We start from the raw sequence: 20,657 nt of genomic DNA, 5'->3' as shown, positions 1-20,657 counted from the left end.
AGCTAATGATTTCTATCAGTTAAGCTAAAAATGCTAATTATGCTAGCAATGCTAACTTTACTAACAATGCTAACCAGGTTGATTAGCTAACTTAACCGATGATTTCTAGCAGTAATGTTAAAAATGCTAACTATGCTAACAATGCTAAATTTGCTGACAATGCTAACCAGGTTGATTAGCTAACTTAGTTGATGATTTTTTGCAGTTATGCTACAAATGCTAACTATGTTAACAATGTTAACTATGCTAACCATGCTAACTAGCTAACTTGCTAGTGAGGACTTTTATTTTGAAACATTTGTTGCTAGGGTATCCATGGTGGCCACTATCAGGAAACAAGAAGTTACTGCAGTATAATCATGTTGGTTGCTATGGAAACGGTTATAAACACTTAATTTTAATGGTTGCTATGTTGGTTGCTAGGTACATGGAGGTTTCATGTAGTTGACTGGAGGCATAGAGGATGATAACTGACAGTTGGAATGGTTGAACAGTTCAATAGTTGAGTAGTTTCAATGGTTAAATGATTTAATAGTGTATTATTGCAGTGAGGACCTTTATTTTGAAACAGTTGTGGACAGAGGAAGTAGTGAAACAGGATCTGTAGTCTTAATGAGATTGTATGCTTAAAGCCTGAGACAGAAGGTGCCTCTCATAGCGTTTACGCGTCCTCTCTCGCTCCTCACTGATCTACATAAAGAATGATGGAGCGGCAACAATGGGATAGTCTAGCCCTTCTTCTATCTTTCTTTATGTAGATCATTGAGGATCGAGGAGCGAGGGAGGACATATAAACGCTGCTTGAGAGGGACCCACAGTAAATACTTTAAAAGTTGTATGTAGATAGTCTAATTAATGTTGATAGACAGAATGTTTAATGGATATTGATAGGCAGATTGTTTAATAGATATTGATTGACAGTTTAATGGGTGGATGAGTGAATGGTCTGAAGAAGATGAGTGGATAGAAGGTTGGATGGAATGTGCCTTATATTCTTGCTAAGAGAGACACTGATACAGCTCTCTGAGAGTAGTTGACACAGGTGTAATCAATTTAACTGGCTAGTCTTAAGAGAGCCAGAGTACTCTTAAAGCCTGAGACAGTAAGTAATTTAAAAGTTGAATGTAGATAGTCTAATTAATGTTGATAGACAGAGAGTTTAATGGATGTTGATAGACAGATTGTTTAATAGATGTTGATAGACAGTTTAATGGGTGGATGAGTGAATGGTCTGAAGAAGATGAATGGATAGAATGTTGGATGGAATGTGCCTTATATTCTTGTAGAATGGAGAGACACAGAGAATGTATCTGAAAGTAGTGGATACAGATACAGGTGTAATCAATTTAACTGGCTAGTCTTAAGAGAGCCAGCCTGAGACAGAGTAGATTGTTTAAAAGTTCAATGTAGAGCGTCTAATTGATGTTGTTGATAGGCAGTCTGTTTAGAATGGGTGGATGAGTGAATGGTTTGAAGAAGATGAATGGATATAAAGTTGGATGGAATTAGGAGGACTTATTTTGATACTGTTGTGCGCAGAGGATACAGGGGAACAGAATATGTAGTCTTCAGAGAGGAGCCTGAGAGAAACTGACAGTTGGTGCCCAGGTGGCTGACCAGCTGGGGTAACATTCTAATTGCTGCCGTGATGTCATAATGAGCAATGTTAAGTCTATGGGGAAATTGTTAATAGTTTTTATTTAATAGTTCAAAAAGTATAAAAGTTACAAAGTTGAAAAATACAAAGCACACATGGCATAAGCAAGACCTACGCAACAACGTTTGAATGAAGTTTCTACGTTAAACGGTTGAAGCTGAATTGCGAGCGTTAGAAGAAGAAGAATAAGAAGCCTAGGAAGAACAGTACAGTGCATTTTCATGCACTGTAACTAGAAATGCAATTCCAAGTTATTACCAGTGCATGAAAATGCAAAAATAGCTAGATAATGTAGATATGGTTACTAAGGTGTAGCTAGGGTAAACATGGTGGTTGCATAGTTTACCGAGAGTTGATAGTGTGAAGGTAGACAGTTTGAAGTTTAAACATTCCAGTTCTAACTTAACTAATGATTTCTATTCATGTTAAAATGTTGATTAGCTAACTAAGCTAATGATTTCTAGCAGTTACGTTAAAAATGCTAATTATGCTAGCAATGCTAACTTTACTAACAATGCTAACCAGGTTGATTAGCTAACTTAACCGATGATTTCTAGCAGTAATGCTAAAAATGCTAACAATGCTAAATTTGCTAACAATGCTAACCAGGTTGATTAGCTAACTTAATTGATGATTTTTTAAAGTTATACTAAAAATGCTAACTATGCTAACAATGCTAACCATGCTAACTTGCTAACTTGCTAGTGAGGACTTTTATTTTGAAACATTTGTTGCTAGGGTATCCATGGTGGCCACTATCAGGAAACAAGAAGTTACTGCAGTATAATCATGTTGGTTGCTATGGAAACGGTCATAAACGCTTAATTTTAATGGTTGCTATGATGGTTGCTAGGTACATGGAGGTCTCATGTAGTTGACTGGAGGCATAGTTGATGATAACTGACAGTGGAAATGGTTGAACAGTTAAATAGTTGAGTAGTTTCAATGGTTAAATGATTTAATAGTGTATTATTGCAGTGAGGACTTTTATTTTGAAACAGTTGTGGACAGAGGAAACAGTTTAACAGGATGTAGTCTTCAGAGAGATTGTATGCTTAAAGCCTGAAAAAATGACAGTTGGTGCCCAGGTGGCCGGCCACCTGGCGTAAGATTCTAATTGCTGCCATGATGTCATAATGGGTAATGTTAAGTCTATGGGGAAATAGCTCAATGTTAAATCTATGGGGAAATCGTTTTTTAATTAATAGTTTAAAAAGTATAAAAGTTACAAAGTTGAAAAGTCATAGCACACATGTCCTAAGTAAGACCTACGTAACACAGTTTGAATGAAGTTTCTACGTTAAACGGTTCAAGCTGATTTGCGTGCGTTAGAAGAATAACTAGAAATGCAATTCCAAGGAATTACCAGTGCATGAAAGTGCAAAAAAATGTAGATATGGCTACTAAGGTGTAGCTAGGGTAAATATGGTGGTTGCATAGTTTAAAGAGAGTTGATGGTGTTAAGGTAGACATTTTAAAGCTTAAACATTCCTGTTCTAACTTAACTAATGATTTCTAACAGGTATTCTAAAATGTTGACTATGCTAACAATGCTAACCAGGTTGATAAGTTAACTTAGCTAATGATTTCTAGCAGTAATGCTAAAAATGCTAACTATGCTAACATTGCTAACTATGTTAACAATGCTAACCATGTTGATTAGCTAACTTAGCTAATCATTTTAGCAGTTGTGCTAAACATGCTAACAATGCTAACTATGTTAACAATGCTAACCAGGTTGATTAGCTAACTTAGCTAATCATTTTTAGCAGTTATGTTAAAAATGCTAACTATGCTAACTATGCTAACAATGCTAACTATGCTAACCATGCTAACAATGCTAACTTGCTAGTGAGGACTTTTATTTTGAAACAGTAGTTGCTAGGGTATCCATGGTGCCCACTATCAGGAATAAAGAAGTTACTGTAGTATATTCATGTTGGTTGCTATGGAAACTGTCAAAAACGCTTAGTTTTAATGGTTGCTATGTTGGTTGCTAGGTACATGGAGGTTTCATTTAGTTGACTGGAGGCATAGTTGATGATAACTGACAGTTGGAATGGTTGAACAGTTAAATAGTTGAGTAGTTTCAGTGGTTAAATGATTTAATAGTGTATTATTGCAGTGAGGACTTTTATTTTGAAACAGTTGTGGAAAGAGGAAACAGTTAACAGGATATGTAGTCTTCACAGAGAGATTGTATGCTTAAAGCCTGAGAGAGAGAGGGCTGCTGCAGGTGGGGCTGGCCACCTGGCATAAGATTCTAATTGCTCAACGACCCGATTGTGATGTCATAGAGGCCAATGTTAAGTCTATGGGGACATTTTGAATAGTTTTTATTTAATAAATCAAAAAGTATAAAAGTTACAAAGTTGAAAAGTCATAGCAACCCGATCCATTAGAATACCTACGTTACAAAGTTTGAATGAAGTTTCTAAGTTAAACGGTTGAAGAGAAATTGCGGTTAGAAAAAGTGGTAAGCGGAATAATAATAACTAGAAATGCAATTCCAAGGAATTACCAGTGCATGAAAATGCAAAAAAAATTAGATATGGCTACTAAGGTGTAGCTAGGGTAAACATGGTGGTTGCATAGTTTAAAGAGAGTTGATGGTGTTAAGGTAGACATTTTAAAGCTTAAACATTCCTGTCCTAACTTAACTAATGATTTCTAACAGGTATTCTAAAATGTTGACTATGCTAACAATGATAACCAGGTTGATAAGTTAACTTAGCTGATGATTTCTAGCAGTAATGCTAAAAATGTTAACTATGCTAACATTGCTAACTATGTTAACAATGCTAACCATGTTGATTAGCTAACTTAGCTAATCATTTTAGCAGATGTGCTAAAAATGCTAACTATGCTAACAGTGCTAACCAGGTTGATTAGCTAACTTAGCTAATCATTTTTAGCAGTTATGCTAAAAATGCTAACTATGCTAACTATGCTAACCATGCTAACAATGCTAACTTGCTAGTGAGGACTTTTATTTTGAAACAGTAGTTGCTAGGGTATCCATGGTGCCCACTATCAGGACTAAAGAAGTTACTGTAGTATAATCATGTTGGTTGCTATGGAAACTGTCAAAAACGCTTAGTTTTAATGGTTGCTATGTTGGTTGCTAGGTACATGGAGGTTTCATTTAGTTGACTGGAGGCATAGTTGATGATAACTGACAGTTGGAATGGTTGAACAGTTAAATAGTTGAGTAGTTTCAGTGGTTAAATGATTTAATAGTGTATTATTGCAGTGAGGACTTTTATTTTGAAACAGTTGTGGAAAGAGGAAACAGTTAACAGGATATGTAGTCTTCACAGAGCTATTGTATGCTTAAAGCCTGAGAGAGAGAGGGCTGCTGCAGGTGGGACTGGCCACCTGGCATAAGATTCTAATTGCTCAACGACCCGATTGTGATGTCATAGAGGCCAATGTTAAGTCTATGGGGAAATTTTGAATAGTTTTTATTTAATAGTTCAAAAAGTATAAAAGTTACAAAGTTGAAAAGTCATAGCAACCCGATCCATTAGAATACCTACGTTACAAAGTTTGAATGAAGTTTCTAAGTTAAACGGTTGAAGAGAAATTGCGGTTAGAAAAAGTGGTAAGCGGAATAATAATAACTATAAGAAGCCTAGGAAGAACAGTACAGTGCATTTGCATGCACTGTAACTATAAGAAGCCTAGGAAGAACAGTACAGTGCATTTGCATGCACTGTAATAATAAGAAGAAGCCTAGGAAGAACAGTACAGTGCATTTTCATGCACTGTAATAATAAGAAGACTTGGAATAACAGTATAGTGCCTTTTCATGCACTATAATTAGTGGAAGATTTTTAAAAAAAATATTCGTCATGTCAGGTTAGAAATAGCAGGAAAACAGATACATTGTTGAATTTTTTTCTATTTTGTATTTTCCTGTCTCACTGTTATGTAACTTGATTTGTTGAAATACATACAACAGGGGAAATAAGTATTAAATGCATCAACATTTCTTTCAGTAAGTATACTTCCAGTGAGGCTACTCGCACTCAATGTTCACCAGATATTAGTATAAACTCACGTAATCCACACATTTATATTACATTACGTACATTAACGTCCATAAGTAGAGATATGTGTAATTGTGCAATTATTGATTTGACTTTATTACTTAATTGTTGAAGTAGACCTGATTGATTACAGTTTTTCTCAAATGCTAAAACACATTTCACAAACGTTTCCTCCATGTTCCCCAATGTCTAAACACAATACCCTTTTCTAAAGCTACATAAGCACAACCACACCTTCTCACTTCAAAACTCAAACTTTCACACCAAAAGAGCAGCTCGAAGCTTTCAAAAATGTAAACACTATACACATCATTACACACTATACGGCAAAACAATTGAAAACACAATGCTCAATTTGTGAGTAGGTTCTGTGTTTCAGAACTGCCAATGCATATTTTTAAAAAACTTTAGAGTAACGGATCTTCTTAGCAGAGGATTAGGCATTTGAAGAGTTATTTTCCAAAACGCTATATCCACCATTTTACTAATGAATACATTTCTAAATGTTGTTTTTCAAGTAATCTCAGTGAAACTGTATTGGGTTATGTTTAGTTACAGTAATTTATCTTTACTCTATAAAAACAAAACAAATGCATTTTAATTGATATTACCTGAAAAACACAATTACTGTAAATACAGTAACATGATTTGTAACAGTACAGTAATGTTTTCAAAAATGGATTTATAACGTTTTGGAAAAGAGCTCTTCATTTAGAGTTGTGAGTTTCATATGAATTCTGTAAGTACACAACTGTAACACAACTCAATGCAAAAAACAGAATCTATTGCACACAACAGTACTCTTAAAAACGTGATCAGGGTGTGAAGTTCTTTTATTTTCTTCCTTCACACCACACACACACACACACACACACACACACACACACACCACAGTCACTGCATGTGCGCATTAGCAACAGCAAAGTGTCTTCATTTTTGAGTCGTGTGTAATAAATGACACCAGGGGCCTCATTTATAAAAGTATCGCGTAGAAACCATCATTCATTTGATCTTAGATCATTTCTGATATGATCGTACGTGTGATTCAGAGAAACGAACGTACGCACAAAAAAACGTGCGTACGCCACTCTTGCAGATGTGGCCATTATAAATCGCAAATGAACGTGAATTCGTGCGCAGCCGGGTGATTTTAGGTCTCCGCCTTGTACACGCCCCCTCATCAATATCATTAGCATAGGCTTTAATGCAATCAATGGCTGAGTTGTACCTAAAATACATATATTGAAACAGGGACGGAGTGGGACACTAAAATCCACCGGGAATATTCTGACCACACCGGCCCCCTACCCGCCGCCAGCCCACTGCCGGCCCAACCCACCCATGCCTTGAGCACGACCACCTTCCGTATATTATAAACACAAACAAAATGTTGGCTAAATGTAATATAGTCAATCTATGAAGGTCCAGGTCCAGACTTTCATGTTTCAGTTTTACAGGCATTTGCATGCAAAACATGCAATACACCATTTTTACACTAAATGTCTTGGTTGGGAAATGTATGTCCACATATACTGTAACATACTGTAATCAAAAGTCAAAAGCATTTTACATCTCTACCTTGCCATCTCCTTGGGCCTGCTCCTCTCACTGCTCCTGCACCTCCGCACCTTGCTCTTCTCCCTGGGCCCATTGTTCTTACTCTTCCTCATCCAGACATTAGGCTACAGTATTTGTCTTTTTATGTTTCTGTTTCCAAAAACATCACCTCCTCCTTTTACTGTGTAAGTATAATGTAAATGTAAAAAGTAACCCCTGCCACTGAGTCTAAGACAAACTGGAATCAGCTGTGGTTGGCCCAATTTACCCAACATCATCTATGTGCCAGTTATTCAATTGTTTGTTTATTATCAGCTGAGATATATTGTTTTTGAACTGATATCATTGCAGAAGGAGAGGTTACTGAGGGTTGGAATTGTTTTAACTATTGTGGGATGTCATGTGTTAACAGTAACATCTGTAAAATAATAGAAAAACGATCCATTTTGTTGTTTGTTAAGAAAATGTAAGCATTGTGGAAATGTGTTCACTGCCTGCATATTGTGCGAAAACGACATGAAATGTGTGAATGGTATGGCCGCAATGTGTTTAGAGTTTTGAAAACGTGACAACTGTTTGGACAAACGCTATGTCAGTCACTGAAAAAAAACTGTAAGCCATTTATTCGTTTGAAATGTAGGCTACATGAGTTAACTAGCTTGTGATATTTTCCGTCTAGCAAGTAGCCTAACGTAGTTGAGCTTTGCGTCAATGATTTTCATTCTGTCAAATTTACCTGCACTCGTAATGGCCGTGGACTAGACTACGGGTAGCCTAAATCTGTTTTGAGCATTTAGATGCATGCTCCTCCAGCAGTCGCTTCTTCTTAATTCTGCCTTTTTCAGCCCCCTCTTTCTCTTTCCTCTTCTTGCCTTCCATATTAATCAAGCAAACACCTAATCCGTTCACTATCAAAACGCTACTTTCACGAATAGTGTAGGCTAAGGGGCCATGCCATTAGAGGAGGGGCCGCTCATCTATCCCCCTACATTTCTGTAATAGACTGACCTAGCAAACGTATTTGCCATTCCCAGGAGGCTTTGCTGTTCTATTTTGAATTTATTTGTGACCAAAAGAGTTAAATAACACTTTTTAATAATATGAAGAATTAAATGAAGACACCCAAGGCTACACACAAATGCACTGATCGGAGAGAACTGAGATGAATAGGCCTGTAATTAATATGTAAGGTAACCATGACTAAGGTAATCGCAACTGAATGGTTTAAGTAGTGGTTGGTTTCCATCAAAATGCAATTAACGATGAGCGATTTCAGGTGACGGAAACACTTGACAAAATATCTTATGATAACAAATGTTCCAGCGGCCGCTCAGGCGCGTCTTGGGCCAGTGTAAATGCAACATCAGGCCGGCCGGCCTGGCGGGAAATGTCCCGAATTTCCCGATTACCACTCCGCCCCTGAATGGCGTGCTCAATATAGTAGCTACACAGTCTCGGGGATATTATGCTGGGCAGACGCAATGCATCTGCACAGTTCGTTACGAAGCACACAAGTACAATCAATGACGTGCGCACTATAGTAGCTGCACAATCACGGGGATGAACAGGCTTCAGGGCAGCGTCTTCAAAGGCAACCACAGCAATTCCACCAGCAGCCTACGTTATGTCTGAGACAATGGTGGTAGTCACAGGCTCAATATGATAGCTTCAGACCCGACGATTCAACGTTAAACAGGCTACAGCAACAAAGTACTTAACTTCGCGAGGGGTGAACGATTTCACCCCTCAGTCATCCAACAGCACGGTGTGTGGGAGCGGGGTTAACCCGACAGCTTCCAGAACCCCAGGCTCAGCGTCAGTCCCGAGATCCGTGTTGTTCCCCTGGTCGGCAAAGCCTTCACTCCACTCCAGCTTAATCCACACTCGTTCAACGACGTCCCAGCAAACAATTAACGTTCTGCTAACTTTCACTAACGTTAGCTTTTGGTTCCCCTATGGTTCGTTTTTCAGCAACCTACTAATAACGTTTAGAGAACGTTATCTCCAGGTTGTCAAAACAAATAACGTTCCCCTAACGTTTTTACAACTAAAGAAAAAAACGTTATATTCTGGTTGAATCCCAGCAAGCAAATAACGTTAGCCGCTGGTTTTCCTGTGGTTATAGTTTATCAGTAACCTTCTAATACTAGTGTGAGAGCCTATGTATCCGATTTGGGGGCCTGTGGGATTTGGATGTTAATTTTTGGAGACATTCATATCTTCATTCTATAGGGTCTAAGGAATGAAAAAAAACATGTCTCCATTTTTTCTTTTGACTTTTAGTGCCTTAAACCCCTTAACATTCCTGATGATGTGCCTGAAAAAACGCCTGAAAAGCAATCCAAATTGAAATTGTAACTGCACCCCAGCCCTTTGTGCTATTGACAAAATAAGACCACTTTTGTAAAGCAGACATTCTCTATTTCCTTCATATATAGTCAGATTCACTGTAAATTGTTCTGGTGAAACCTGTAGATTAAGAATTATTGTAATTTTTTATAATTTTTGTCCCTCGCCTAAAAAAAATAAAATGTATATCTATTAAACAGACCTTTTACTGTGAGGAAAAAGGTTTTAGACATAATTAAACAAAGGCAACAAGTCCTAAGAACTTTAATTTCAAGTTTCATTACAATATCTCAAAATTTGTGCTCTCTACACCATTTTATATGTGGGCATGCCTAGGCGTTTTTGCAAAGTACCATTTGGAGTCTCCAGCTGGACACTTTGGGAGACTTATAGGTATGCTAATGGACTGTCTGGACAAGGCAGGAAAAGAATGTTGTACGACTCAAAGATGTGATCAGATCATCCTTGAATCCCATGACGTATGATGGTGAAGATCTGCCAAATGTTATAACAAAGGCTGTGATGCCACCTCATATTCAGAAAGATGTATGCAACCAAGATGAGATTGGGCAGCAGATGTATGCTACTTTTGTGGACGAGCGGATCAACAAAAGTGAAATTAGTGTCTGGGCCAGAATGAAGAAGGCTCAACTGAAGATGTGGAAGTGTGCGAGAAAAGTAGTAAAACAAAAACTAGCTGACCAGGTTGTAGAATTAAAGGATGAGAGGTCACTCTTTGCTCGTATGCTGATAGTTGCTCGATCACGACCAGAGATTGACCTGAAGGAAGCCATTGGGCAGCATGAGTTTACACCCCAACCACGTGCCCTGTTCTCAGTGACTGGAGACCTTCTGCCATGTACGGACAAGAGCAAGCTCATGACCATACTTGAGGAGCTGCCCAGTCAGACCATTTGTGATGACAGTGACCAAAATGATCAGGATGTTGTAACTCATAGTTGTCCATTGCCAACCAAGAAGGTCATTGTAATTGATGGAATGGCTGTAGTACAAGGAATGGGAAAGCCACCATTTATCACCACATGTGCCCAATGGGCCAGCCACTTCATAGCCACCCTGGCTGTAAAGACCAAAGATTATGATGAGATCCATGTAGTGTTTGATCGCTATGACCTTCCTTCTTCACTAAAGGAGGCCACACGAGAGAGACGCCAAGGTGGAAAGCAGCCAACTGCTTACCATGTGCAGGACAGCACCCCAATGGGGAAATTGTCTGCCAAACAGTTCCTATCAAGCATCAGGACCAAAGATGAGCTGACGGTCTACCTTGCCAGGAAAGCTCTTCAACACTTTACGGGAAAACCACAGGTTTTCATTGTCACATCAAGGCAAGATGTTCTCTCAAATTGTATGAATGTGCAACATCTTCACAGCTCCCAAGAAGAGGCTGACACAAGAATAATTCTTCATGGTCTGGATGCTGTTAAAAGGGGTGCAACAAAACTCTATATAGAGTCCCCTGACACCGATGTGTTTGTTCTTGCAATTCGACGGTACCATCAGCTATGTAAAGACACCTACTTTATCACTGGTGTGGGTAATAAAAAACGGATCATCTCTCTGGAACCAGTGGTTAATGCACTTGGTGAAGAAAGGACCGCAGCCTTGCCAGGCTTCCATGCTTTTTCTGGAGCTGACCAAACAGGTCGATTTGCTGGTAAGGGAAAGCTGACATGTTGGCAAGCATTTAACAGGAGTTCCCCAGATGTGTGGTCTGCATTTGCTGGTCTCGGAGATACAGAAAGAATAACTCCTGATATGGAAAAGAGCATCGAAGAATTTGTTTGCCAGCTGTATGAGCCTGGCACTACCCTGACAGATGTCAGTGAACTCAGGTGGAGGCTATTCACCAAACGACAGCTGGAAGCTCAAAAGCTGCCCCCGACACGAGGGGCATTGCATGAAGCCATTGCCCGTGCACATTTCCAGGCAATAATCTGGGATCAAGACCATGTAGCTCATCCGAAGTTACCATCACCAACGGATAATGGATGGGAAGAAGAGGGAGGCCAACTGGTACCAATAACATCTCGTGTTCCCCATGCCCCAGCCACCATTACACAGTTAATTAAATGTGGCTGCAAGAAGAGCAAATGTATGTCACACTGTTCTTGTAGGTCTCAGGGTATCAACTGTTCAGAGATGTGCTTGTGCGGAGCAGATGAAGAGGTTTGTGGAAATATGAGCCAGGGAGATATGGTAGGAATGGATGATGAGGAGGAGGATGGAGATACTTCTGTTTAATATGATTGCAAATCTGAAGTGTCATTGTAAACAGCAGCACATGAACCATGAACCATTCCAGAAAATGTTTTCTATATTTTGTTTTCATATTGTTGAAACTGGTTAAAACAAGTATTAAACAGAAAGTTTGGATGTTAAGTGCCCTGTGTTAAGCATTTATTTAGCTTGTATGTTAGAAAAAAAATAGAAAAAAAGATACAAAAAAATACCAAAAATAATGCAAAAAATAATTTAAAAAATAAATAAAAATACTAAAAAATAAAAAAAAAATATTTTTTAAATCCTAAAAACATATAAAATAATTATAAAACAATTATGCATGAAGAAAAACATAATGTACTAACTCTTTTAATTAAAATAGTAATACAAGCCATATTTCAGGCGTCAATTGCAGTAAAATATCTAAATCGGGGGGGAAATGGTAAGAAACTGGGGGAAAAAATGGAGACATATTTTTTCTCGAAGTTCAATGACCCTAGAACACATTTCAAACAGTCTCCAAAAATTAACATTGAAATCCCACAGAAATACATAGGCTCTCACACTATACCCTGGAGAGAACGTTAGCTCCAGGTTATCAAAGTTTCCCGAACGTTATTACAACTAAAGAAAAAAACGTTATATTCTGGTTGCATTTCTCTTTTCACACAACGTTGCTACTTAGTTGTTTTTAGGTATCTTATTTGTATAACCATATCGGTATTCTCTGGTTATGTGCGTGGGGTTGATAGATGAAAATCGCCCCAGAGTTTCTATGAGTTTCCAATTGAACACGGCCAGCAGCCACACTGCTAAGTCGGAATAATTTGTTGCAAAATCGACATATAGCCCTATATTCTTCCCCCCTCTGTTGGATTGATATTCGGCCGACCAAAGCCAGCCCGTCAGCTAAAGGGGCCAGCGCGAGAAGCTAGGTTGAGAAACTTTCATCTCGGGTCCGTGAGTGAGTTCTGGGGTGTTGGTGTTTTAGCAGACTCAACCTCGCTAACTTTAAGACATTTGGATAACACAGAGATAAAGTTACTCACGTAGGCTGGCTGTATGGTATCGATCACATTCTTCACGTTCTCCATGCACTTGTTCCATTAAGTCCAACAGGCTTTTAAAAAACACTGTACATGGTAAACCAGGTGGAAGAGCTAGCTACCCAGCTAACAATTTCTGGTTAGGAGAACGTTTTTAGAACGTTTTTTTCCTGGTTAGGAAAACGTTGCCTGAAAGTTGCCACAAGGTTCCCCAGGAAAGTTTTCTTGACGAAAATACTACGTTTTTTTCTGGTTGTTTATTTTGGTTAGCAGAACGTTCTCCTACCCTTTAGGGAACTTTACTATATTTGGTTGCATTAACGTTCCCCTAACCTCCCAGCAACAAAGTGTAAAGGGGGAAAAAATATGTAGAATTATCATGACATCCTTGCATTGCTCGCCGTCTGCGACGACAGCCTAGGCTAGCTGTAACCTGGGAGAGCGAACGTCTCTGATGGCTAAGGCAATGACTTTAGTATATAAATCTTCACTTACCATTAGCTGCTTGCTGAACTGCGACGAATACGACCCGTATATGTGTCCATGTGTCAGCTAAGTATTTAAATGCGGTTAGGTCTAATACTTTCTTGTCTACGGTGTCTTTTCCTATAATAAACGATTAGTCAGATCAAAACATAAGCAGAGCAGGCGCTAGCCTAACACACTGTTTCAACATTCAAAACTGGCTGTTTTTATTGCATCGTATGCCATTAAAAGTCCTCGGTTCAGAATTATGATGGATTTTGGTTTATTTTGTTTTAAATTGGGACTGGGAATTGTGGGATAGGCTGAGTGAACAGCACAGTAACATAGGCTATAACTTGGACTACGTGTTAATATAAAACAATTCTCCCCCGGGAACATTGTGCTGTTTAAGATGCAGTCTCAACGTTTGAGAAATAATTCATTGGAGTCCTCATCATCATATTTTCATAACAAATAAAGCTTTAAAAACATGAATGCATTTCAGGTGCCACTCTAATCGATTATGGATTAATCCAAAACTATTCGTCAGATTAGTTAGCATGAAATCGTTGTGTGCCTGCCTGGGACTATGGCTAGCTAGCTCTTCCACCCGGTTTACCCTGTGTGTTTTTTAAAAGCCTGTTGGACTTAATGGAACAAGTGCATGGAGAACGATGTGAAGAATGTGATCGATACCATACAGCCAGCCTACGTGAGTAACTTTATCTCTGTGTTATCCAAATGTCTTAAAGTTAGCGAGGTTGAGTCTGCTAAAACACCAACACCCCAGAACTCACGGACCCGAGATGAAAGTTTCTCAACCTAGCTTCTCGCTCTGGCCCCTTTAGCTGACGGGCTGGCTTTGGTCGGCCGAATATCAATCCAACAGAGGGGGGAAGAATAGAATAGGGCTATATGTCGATTTTGCAACAAATTATTCCGACTTTGCAGTGTGGCTGCTGGCCGTGTTCAATTGGAAACTCATAGAAACTCTGGGGCGATTTTCATCAATCAACCCCACGCACATAACCAGAGAATACCGATATGGTTATACAAATAAAATACCTAAAAACAACTAAGTAGCAACGTTGTGTGAAAAGAGAAATGAAACCAGAATATAACGTTTTTTTCTTTAGTTGTAATAACGTTCGGGAAACTTTGATAACCTGGAGCTAACGTTCTCTCCAGGGTATTAGAAGGTTACTGATAAACTAACCACAGGAGAACCAGCGGCTAACGTTATTTGCTTGCTGGGATTCAACCAGAATATAACGTTTTTTTCTTTAGTTGTAAAAACGTTAGGGGAACGTTATTTGTTTTGACAACCTGGAGATAACGTTCTCTAAACGTTATTAGTAGGTTGCTGAAAAACGAACCATAGGGGAACCAAAAGCTAACGTTAGTGAAAGTTAGCAGAACGTTAATTGTTTGCTGGGTAGCCATAGTCCCAGGCAGGCACACAACAATTTCATGCTAACTAATCTGACGAATAGTTTTGGATTAATCCATAATCGATTAGAGTGGCACCTGAAATGCATTCATGTTTTTAAAGCTTTATTTGTTATGAAAATATGATGATGAGGACTCCAATGAATTATTTCTCAAACGTTGAGACTGCATCTTAAACAGCACAATGTTCACGGGGGAGATTTGTTTTATATTAACACGTAGTCTATAGCCTATGTTACTGTGCTGTTCACTCAGCCTATCCCACAATTCCCAGTCCCAATTTAAAACAAAATAAACCAAAATCCATCATAATTCTGAACCGAGGACTTTTAATGGCATATGATGCAATAAAAACAGCCAGTTTTGAATGTTGAAGCAGTGTGTTAGGCTAGCGCCTGCTCTGCTTATGTTTTGATCTGACTAATCGTTTATTATAGGAAATGACACCGTAGACAAGAAAGTATTAGACCTAACCGCATTTAAATACTTAGCTGACACTTGGTCTTACTAACGGGCCGTGTTCGTCGCAGTTCAGCAAGCAGCTAATGGTAAGTGAAGATTCATATATAACCATTGCCTTAGCCATCAGAGACGTTCGCTCTCCCAGGTTACAGATAGGCTGTCGTCGCAGACGGCGAGTGTGCAGCGAGCCATGCAAGAATGTCACGATAATTCTACATATTTTTTCCCCCTTTACACTTTGTTGCTGGAAGGTTAGGGGAACGTTAATGCAACCAAATATAGTAAAGTTCCCTAAAGGGTAGGAGAACGTTCTGCTAACCAAAATAAACAACCAGAAAAAAACGTAGTATTTTCGTCAAGAAAACTTTCCTGGGGAACCTTGTGGCAACTTTCAGGCAACGTTTTCCTAACCAGGAAAAAAACGTTCTAAAAACGTTCTCCTAACCAGAAATTGTTAGCTGGGGTGCTACCGCTTCCCCACCAAGACGCATGCATTGCCTAAGACCTGGGTGTTTAAAAGCCCAAACTTTTCCCCCGTGCACCAATCACCATCCCTACCATTAACACCACCCACCTGTGTGTAATTGTACTGATTGTCATCACCATCCCTACCATTAACACCACCCACCTGTGTGTAATTGTACTGATTGTCATCCCCACCATTACCACTGCACACCTGTGTGTAGCTATGTAAACAAACGATGGAGGCCGCCATCTTGGTGTCCCCCTAATTAAGCCCCGTGAGGATCCCATCTTTTAGTCCTTATTGCCCTCCCCCACTTTTCCCGTCTGCTCACCCCGTGACATGTGTACTGAATGTAATGTCTGTGTTCAAGCGCAAACTCCGTTCCCATTGTTCTTACTGGCGGGAATGCGCCCGCTTGCGTGACAGACGCGGTGCGCTCTGTCACAACACACAAGAAGCGAACCCGTACCACACACAAGAAGCAGACCCGTACCACACACAAGAGGCAGACCCGTAATCATGGGTTTCATGATCAGGTCCCTTTGCACAGGTGTATCAAGTACCATGCAGTCTGCATTGATAATCAAGGTGCTTCATTTTATACACCTGTGGAAAGGGACCTGATGAAACCCATGAATTGCATATCCGTACCACACACAAGAAGCAGACCCTACAAAGTAAGAAGGCAGTAACTGCGTTTTTGGTCTATTTTTGTTAATTATAATTTTCATGACATTCAACTTGTTATTAAGATCTATATTGGTAGCACTTTATAATAACCATCCGTTATAAATGGTTAATTGATGCTTTATTTTGCAACTATAATTAAACATTTAATAACTTATTAATCATAAATTCATCATTTGTAGATAACAATCAATGATTACTAAACACATAATTTACACATACTTTATTATCAGTTTATGAAAAAAGAAACAATTTATTTATATGTAACATACTAAAAGATATCTGTTTAGTGATAACTTGATTTCAGTTTATTTTATAGTAAGCTACATTATTATTGCGAATATCGTATTATTAATAATGATATATTGAGTTATTGTTAATGATTATAATGTTGATTGTAGGCCTTTACATAGCCATATACACAACATATGCATAATACATAGATGAATTAACTATTGAACTATAAATGATGTTCCATGGATTAACAGCTAGTTAGAAAAACAATTACAATATCTGTTTTTCAGATGGCTATGATAAAGTTGGGTCTTAGTCTTTTATTTGTTAGTAAATCATTTGTAAACTATCTAAAAATGTCAATATCATTAGCCTAATGGATGGGAAATGACGGCATCAAACCTTTTTTGGATGGCTATTATAAAGTTGCATCTTAGTCTTTTACATGTTAATAAACAATTTGTAAATTATCTAAAAATGTCAATCAATAACTGGAGAGAAAACCATCTATGAACATATAATGTTTATTTGAAGTTTCACCAAAACAGTTTTGAAAGTTGACAAAACAAAATTATCATGACAATTTGATCATGGAAAACATCAAAATGAACAATTACTTTTTACATTTCTTGGCAATATCGTGGAGTAGGCGACCCAGAGTGGACCATTGCGATCATTCCACTCAATTAAGGTGATCTTTAGCAAGTCCGCTGTCCGATTCCCCCTGCGTCTTGAGATCTTCTCCTTGTAGCCTAGGCTAACTCCGCCAGGCCCTGTCGATGTGCTGCGTGGCAACCTGTAGCCTATCTGCATTGACGAATGCTTGACTGTGTCAGGTTCACTCCTACCTAGGGATGTAACGATACACTCAACTCACGACTCGATATGGATCACGATTTTTTGTTCACGATACGATTTTATCACGATTTTTTTGTTTGATATTGATGCTGTTTGAAGAGGTTGCTCCAAAGAAAATCAAATTGCACCACTCCCTCTCCTTCCTAGACCGTGAGCCAGGGCCTCAAATTATGGAAACCGTTACCGAAAAGGTGGCAAAGGCTACCATACCTTTCCTGAAAGCTTAGAATCTCAGCTTTCCAGTGATGTATGATGGCCATCTGACAAATGTAGCTGTTTTGAGTTATGACACATAATGTAAACTATAGGTTGAAGAAATAATGCGTATAAATCAAGCAGAACACTGACCAATCTGATCATGATATTGGACATATAGGAATATTTTATTTTGTTATGTTTGGTATCATTTTAAAGGGGAGACTCTGGGCTTTCATTTAAATCATTTAGTGAACATTTTGGATAAGTACAGCCAACCCTGGAGCTCTTCAAACCTTTAATCACACACATTTTCCTGCCATTTCCGCCTAGGTCATCTTTTGTCTTTTAATCCTGTGGCACCAGGGAGCATCAGAGAAACAAAATCCAAACACTGAAATACTGGCATGACCCTAAGGGTTCAGAAAATGTATCATTTACCCATATTTTCTGATTTGGAGGGGGGGATTTTCAGTCTTATATCAGACATGCCTTTTTTTCAAAGACAGAAACAGTAGTGTACTATTATCCCTAGGCTAATTTGTTGATATGTTGAGTTGAAAGTCTGAGTAAATATTTTTTTTAACAGTTGCTATTCTGCATTTTTAGATAGTTCAAAAGGTCCTTAATACATATTTTATACAATTTTAATACATATTTACATTAAAAAATGAATGCCTTGTTCTCAGGCAAGAAAATACTGGTAGCCTAAGTAGGGTACATTTTTTTTTTTTTTTTTTTTTTTTTTTTTTTTTTTAATATATCACCACAAAACTTTCCCAGTTTATCACAAAGATTAAGACAAGTATTGCTTGGATTGCAGGTTTTCTTAAAAGTAATGACTAAATATGCAAATGAGGATTAATTTCTGAAATAGGCTAACCTGGGTGTTCCCGTCCTGCCTTGCGCTGTGATTTCATTCATGCTGCTAAGGCAGTCTGGAAACTACCGCCCTAATTTTTGCCTGAGATAGGGGACCAATCACAGAACAGGGGGGAGAGCAAGACGATGATGAGCTATGCACAGACGCATTTGATAGACATCCGTGGTGCCCAATGAACGGATCTGGGCATTTTTTCAAATACAAAAAATGAACGTCTGGTTGCCAGACCAAGTCTCATTTGAGAAGTGGTAGGTGCTAGCTAGGCTAAAAATAGGCGCTAATTTGGAGAAATGTTCAAACTTGACATGTATATTGAGAGAGAATATGGCCCTTAGGAAGAGGATAATCAATCTTGAAAAACCAACCGTTGGCGTTGGAGCTTCATGACAGGTTGTTGCAAAACAAATCCATCGAGATGTGAAGCATCTCAATTACGACCAGCCATGGTGACCTCTACCAACAGAGTTGGACTCCGATTCCTCTGTGCCTTCTTCTGTGAAGTCATTGCTATCTTGTATTTTACCAAGCACTGATGAGAAGGAACAACAACTAAGAGACTCATTTGGCATGGATCTACTGTAGTGTATGCCATATCTCATGGCAAAGTGAAGACTTCCAAGCATATCCTTTTGACTTATGCTGTGAAGTCGCTTACTGGTAATGTCAATCTCATCAGAATATTACTAATGCTAATAGATTTAGTAATTGTGTACCCTACAGTATGCTAGAGGAAATTGACATCTCATTATGCGTGCACAAGCTAGGACAGGATGGTGGGGTTACTCCAGACCAAGTGAAGCCATATGTGCCCACAGCTCTAGCCTGGGACAATATTGACAGGCTGGAAGAGCCACTTACAGGCCGTGGAACATCCCATAGGGTCAATGGTATAGCAGTGCAGCCTCGGATGTTAAGTCCTAGGTGTGGTCCTCCAACTAGATCCTATGTTGAGGTCAAGACAGATATCTGTGCTGATGCTTTGAAGAACTCCTTATGGTTGCAGACTGCACTCTGTCACAAATCAAAGCGTCCCTAGCTGGACAGGTTACAACATCTTATCATCAAACTCTGTGGATGTTATTCCCAGTGTTTTCAGCTATCTGCCAACCATCGATGCCCCGGCCAGACTGATGGCAACTGTTCATGAGCTTCTCCTTCAAAGTAAAAAAAAACTTCCTTACGCATTAGCATGTCAGTTGCCTTTTATCAGGCTCTCTACTGTAAATTTCAGTACAGAAATTCTGTGGGCACATAGAGACAGGTTTCCCAACATTGTGCCAAGACTTGGAGTCTTCCACACCATCTGTATGTTCTTGGGAGTGATTGAGAAGTGCTTCCAGGCTGCAGGCCTAAGGAATATGCATTGAATCTGGAGCTGTGGCCGAGGGATCTGCAAGTGGTGTTAGTACAATAGATCTCTGAGATTCCATAAAATCATGTATGAATCCCTCCCTAAGCTAGTCTGGAATCAGTTTCACCAGTGGCTCACAAATAACCATCCTGATGCCCACGGTCTCCTAGATATCCTGCCCCTAGACTTGAGTGTCTTTTCTGAGGTTATATCATCAACCACTGTAGAAGAATCACTTGACTGTACAGTCTTCAGAAAGGTCCATCAGTACTTCTGTGAATTCCTGCAGCATCTCAGGTCCCAGCAAGGTCTACTGGCCAGCTTTTGGATGTCATATATTGACATGGTGGAGGTTGTACTAAACCTTGTGAGGGCATCATGTGAAGGAAACTGGGCATTGCACATGGCTAGCATTCGATCAATCATCCCCTGGACCTTTGCCTATGATAATCTGAATTATGCAAGGTCACTCACCGCTTACTACTCAGAGATGAGTGTGTGATTAAAGGTTTGAAGAGCTCCAGGGTTGGCTGTACTAATCCAAAATGTTCACAAAAGGATTTAAATGAAAGCCCAGAGTCTCCCCTTGAAAATGATACCAAACATAACAAAATAAAATATTCCTATATGTCCAATATCATGATCAGATTGGTCAGTGTTCTGCTTGATTTATACGCATTATTTCTTCAACCTATAGTTTAC

Source organism: Sardina pilchardus, chromosome 1, assembly GCF_963854185.1.
Source record: "Sardina pilchardus chromosome 1, fSarPil1.1, whole genome shotgun sequence".
Classification (NCBI taxonomy): domain Eukaryota; kingdom Metazoa; phylum Chordata; class Actinopteri; order Clupeiformes; family Clupeidae; genus Sardina; species Sardina pilchardus.
The sequence above is the reverse complement of the archived record's forward strand: the minus strand, read 5'-3'. Positions refer to the sequence as shown.